Source organism: Myotis yumanensis, unplaced genomic scaffold (genome assembly GCF_028538775.1).
Source record: "Myotis yumanensis isolate MYYU_CA2020_CCGP unplaced genomic scaffold, mMyoYum1.0.hap1 SCAF_2, whole genome shotgun sequence".
Classification (NCBI taxonomy): Eukaryota; Metazoa; Chordata; class Mammalia; order Chiroptera; family Vespertilionidae; genus Myotis; species Myotis yumanensis.
The window spans coordinates 130,074,636-130,080,260 of record NW_027223753.1 but is presented as its reverse complement, the minus strand read 5'-3'; positions in this window follow the sequence as shown (position 1 = coordinate 130,080,260).

Below are 5,625 nucleotides of genomic sequence, written 5' to 3'. Positions count from 1 at the left end.
TATAATCCATGCCATTTTCCCCATAAATATATATATTTCCATAACTTCAGATAATTCCTTATGAACCCCCTTCAGAGGCCACTACTATTCTTACTTTACAATCATTGATTAGTTTTGACATTCTGAAACTTCAAACACACAGAATTATGCAATATGTACTGCTTTGTGCCTGCCTTCTCTCACTCAGCATAATGTGTTTTGATTCATCCCTGCCGCTGCATAATTTGTTCTATTTTCTTGCTGGGAAGTATCTCATCATACAAATGTACACCATGATTGGCTTGTAAATTTTCTTATGATGTTCATGAGGGCTTTCCAGTTTGGAGCTACTATGAACATTTTTCTATGAGTCATTTGGAGACATATGTTTTTATTTATCTGAGATATCTTAGATATACCTAAAGAGGAATTGCTGCATAATAGTATGGATATAAGTTTAACTTTTTAAGAACCTGGCAAACAGCTTATAAAACGGTTATCAGTTTGCATTTTTATGGCAATGTTAAGGGTTTTTTGTTCAGCAGCCTTGCTAACATTCAACATCCCAGTCTTGTTAATTTAGCTATTCTTACGAGTGTGTACCAGTACCTCACTGTGCTTTGAATATGCCTTTTCTTGGTGACTACTGTTAGATATTTTCAAGTACTGCCTGGCTATTTTTATTTCATATGTGTATGACAATATAGATATCTTCTTTTGTAAAATATGTTCAAGTCTTTTGCCATTTTTTCTTTGTTTGAGTTTCTTTGTATGAATGAGTTGTATGGATGTTTACATTTCCTACAGACTAGTCTTTCCCTGGATAAATGTTTGCAATTTTTTTCACACTTTGTTAGTTGTCTTTTCACTCTGTTACAGTGTCCCTTCATGAACAAAACTTCTTAATTTCAACATAATTAAATTTACCATTTTTTATTTGATGATTTATGTTTTTTGACTCTTGTTTAAAAAATATTTGTTTATAGTTAAAAAGAGCTTCTCATATTTTTTAAACTAAAAGACTTTTTTGTGTGTTTATTCCTCATCTACTAGTAGATCTACAAACCATCAGGAGTTGATTATTTTTGTTTTGTAAAGGGTAATGTAGAAATCAAGATTAATTTTTTCCACATAGATATAAATTGTCCCAGTAATTTTTGTGGAAAAATTATCATTTTTGTCTCCAACTTCACTGACACCTTGTCATAAATGAGGTGATAGTAACATATGTGGATCTATTTCTGGGTTCACCTTTCCATCCCTTTAGTCATTTTGGCTATTCTTTTACTGCTTTAATCACTATAGCTTTCTCATGGGTCTTTTTATCTGGTGTTAGAAAGCTTTTCTGCACTATGTTCCTCTTTTCCAAACTGCCTTGAGTTTCCTTATATTTTGCATTTCTTATATTTTGTATAAATATCTTTATGAATATTTAGAATCATTCTGTATATTTCAATAACAGAAAAAAAAAGATACCTGGCCCAGCCAGTGTAACTCAGTGGTTGAGTGTTGACCTATGAACCAGGAGGTCATAGTTCAATTTCTGGTCGGGGCACATACCTAGGTTGTGGGATCAGTCCCCAGTGGGGGGCGTGCAAGAGGCAGCAGAGCAATCATCCTTTCTCATCATTGACGTTTCCATCTCTCTCTCTCCATCTCCCTTCTTCTCTGAAACCAATAAAAAAAATATTTTGAAAAAAGATACCTGCTAGAGCCCTTATTGTAATTTCATTGAATCTAGAGAATTATTTGGAAGAAATTGATATCTTTACATTATTGAGTCTTTCAATCCATGAACAGAATCAGCTAATGATAGCTACAATAATGCTATGTTCAACAACCCCACAATTCGTGGTTTAAAACAAAACAATGATTTATTCTCTCAGATGTACTGGTTTGTTGGGGAGGCTATGGTGGCTGGAGTGGTTTATTATTACATAACTCGGCTCGGCCTTTCTCTTCATATTCCTGAGATGGCTCAACATGCCTCTCATTCTTCTGGGAGTAGTAGGTAGAACAGGGCATGGTTTTCTCATAATGAGGGCAGGATTGCAAGAGCGCCAGGCCAACTGCACAAGTATACTTCCAGCTACTGCTTGAAATCCATCTGTTAATATCATACTGTCCCGAATAATTCATTTGGCTGAGCCCAAAGCGGAGGGTGGGGCAGTACGTGCCACCTTTGGTGGGAGTACTGCAAAGTGCATAGCAAAGGGCTTTGGCAACAGGGTAGATGGGTAATTGGGCCTAATCTAGGAAATGTGTCACTCCAGGCAAGCTGAGAATCCGGTTTCTCTAACTAGAATTTGGTGTTGTCAGATTCTAGTTAGAGAAATCCTTTGCGTGCCATATGTTTCAATCTTCTTTGAGTCCTCACTCTACCTCTGAAGTTGTGTTTCACCAATGGGAAGAGTTCACGTTTCCTCAGCTCTGTTCCCCTTCATCACAAGAGTCCTAAAAAAGGGGGGAGTGAATGCACCAAATTTCCCACATTTTCAACCCACTTAGCTTCTGCTTGCTGCACTCTTTTCCTAGCTAGAGCCAAACTAGAGTTTTTGAATTGTTAGAGGACCTGACACCCTCAGGCCTTCTGCAGTTTCTGTAGAAGGCCTGATTTTAATGCTCATTCACAAAATGTTCTCCTTTAATAACTCTTGTCCCCATGTAGGTCATTTATGTAAGAGATGCTAAAGGTGGAATTGCATTTTTTGTTCATGATAGTAAAATCACAGTATGGATGCAAACTCTTTAATTTTCATACTATTAAATACTATTTAGTGATTGAAATCAATAAATATTATTTATATACATTGACATGTATAAATGTCAAAAATATAATATTGAATAAAATAAAAGTGGGCTGTAAAAGGATACATTCAATATAGTTAAAGTGGATAAACATGAGGTAATCTGAATTTCCTGAAGCTGTATTAAATTGTGTGTGTGAGAGAGAGAGAAAAAGAGAGAGAGAGAGAGAGAGAGAGAGGAGAGAGAGAGAGGTGGGTCTGTGAATGTATCTGTTTATTTACATTGGAAAAAAAACATTGAATAATAATGTATCTTGTGAAGGGATATTACAATAGAAAGACACACATGCAAACAATGCACACCAACTCCAGGGGCCTGGTCATGTGTGGTGACAGCAATTGGCTGAAGGATGGAGTCCTGAACATTGGTTGTTTCTTTAATGTTTTCATTTTTAAACAGTACAAATAAGGAACAAATAAGACAAAGTATTAACCTTTCTTAGATCATGGAGGCTGGTAGATGCATTGGAATTTTTTATATATTTAGATTTTTATCTCTAGGTTTGAAATATTTAACTAAATGATTAAAATTAAAAAAAAAACATTTAAAGCATGATTCTACAATTGTACTTCACCTCCTTTCTTCAAATAATCAATGCCAGTCTAGGTAGCATACATTCCTGGCTGGTCACTGCCCCTTTGATTATCTATCTTTAATCGGAGCTCTTTTTATAACCAGGAGATGGTGGTGCACTGAGTTTTCTTCAGGAAGAGCTGAGCAGTGTGACATCAGAAATTCTCAAATATTCTGTTAACATGCATCTCTTAGATAGACATCTAAGAACACTACTATTGGAAGTCCTATTTTGAATAGTATATAAAATGTATTTTCCAATTGACATACACTTGATTTGTCAGTGAACATTTTATGGTTGGATGCACAGTACTATTTTTTTTCATAACTTACTAATGTAATTTATTTATTTACTTAGCTAATGTAATTTAATCATATCATGCACAGTTACACAGATTTGGGACTTGAAGTTTCAGTGAATGTTGGCAAGTCTTTTCATGACTCGACGGAAACATCTCTGCCGGAAGCCGGTCCATCCTTGCTGCTTGACACAGTCGCTGCAGGGAAGAAACGTCTGCACAGCATATGTTTCAAGGGACCTGGCGTATATAGCATACTGTTCTTAATATGTTTGCTCCCCTTAGCATTATGTGTTTTAACCAAGGTCACCTCTCTGAGAAAGGTTGTTTCCCCAGGTGGGGATTTTCCCCTGAAGTTAGGGAGGGAGTGAAACCCCTTAACTAAGTGCCAGGTGGGTAGTTAATCACTTTAACTATGAACAATCACGCTTAAGCTACATAATCTTTTACTCCCTGGAATGGAGATAAGAAACGCCCTAACCTTTGGAATAGAAATTGATAGGATTAAAATCAACTACTATAAATACAGATGTAACAAGACAGCAGAACACAGAACCTAGAAACAGAACCTAGCAAGAGAACATGGCAACCGAACCTGGCGAGAACCTGGCTGGAGAACCTAGCGAGAGAACATGGCACCAGAACTTGGTTGGAGATCCTGACCAGAACTTGGTTGGAGTTCCTAACCAGAACTTCGATGGAGATCCTGGAGGGAGAACCTCCCTATGCTGATGAACCGAAACCAGTTTCCATGTCATTCATTCTTCGCTGACTCCGTCCACACCTTTGGGATTCCCTGGACCCGTTGGGGTTGGACCCCAACACATCTCAATATTATGTGCAGTGAGAAGGTACTGCTCCATGGAGAGCTCTTATTTTGTGCTTTATCTAGTCCTTCTGACACTGTCTACTTCTATTCGGTTTTCAAGTCCATATGGCACTCTTTGAGAAGAGGTTAAAAAGTAAATATCACAAGATATTTGTCACTATCTTTTGGATCAATATTTTGACTCTCATGTTCAGAGATTGCTCTTTTTAAAAAAAAACCCAAAGACTTGAATTTTATGCATTGATAGAAATTTTTGAAACAGCTTCCTTTAAAAAAGATTTACAGATTCTGATTCAGGTTGCCCTTTAATAGCCATTACATTTGCCTGCAGTGCATACAGTTAAACTATAACATTCCTACTGGTAGAACAATGTCTTTATGGGAAAATGAACAACATGCTATTTGTTTGAAAAGACTCTTGGTGCTGTGGATATTAAAAACCTAATTATTATTCTCAGATAATAACTAGTTCATGCAACTTCCAAGAAAATCCATGGTACACTGTGATTGTAAAATATCTTTAAATTGACTGAAACCCTGGCTTGATACATTTTCTCTATTCTTGCCCTGACAAGTCTAGAAGTAAGCTATCCCCAACATAAATACTAGTTTTCCTACCACATTAGGCTATCAACTTCATGATATCTTGGCTTTAACAAAATAGAAGGTATTCTTTCAATTTATTTAATACAATAAAAGTCTGGGGTTTTAAACATGTTTACAAAGGATGTGAATGAAACTTTATCAGGTGAAAACATCAGAAACATAAGTATGGTTTCTTTTTTTTCTAGTCAGTTATTTCATGGAGTGTCTTTCATTTGCTATCAAGCAAAATAGGTAGAATGTGCATCTCTGATTCAGAAAATGAAGCCAATTCACTCACTAAACTATAACACTATATTATTTCTTTGAACTTGAGAAAATTTTTTGAGAATGTTCCAAAATTTTTGCAAATTAAAACAAAAGTGGGAATAAAATATGTGAGTAGAAAACCCTGAATACATTACCATCTCATTGACATAAAGAAGCAGTTATTCTATATGTAGCTAAGTAGGGTCTTTCACCAAAAAAGGGCTTTTGCTTGGACTGGGCTGAAGGGAGACAGTAAAGAAAAAAGTCAGTTTGCCTTCCCAGATG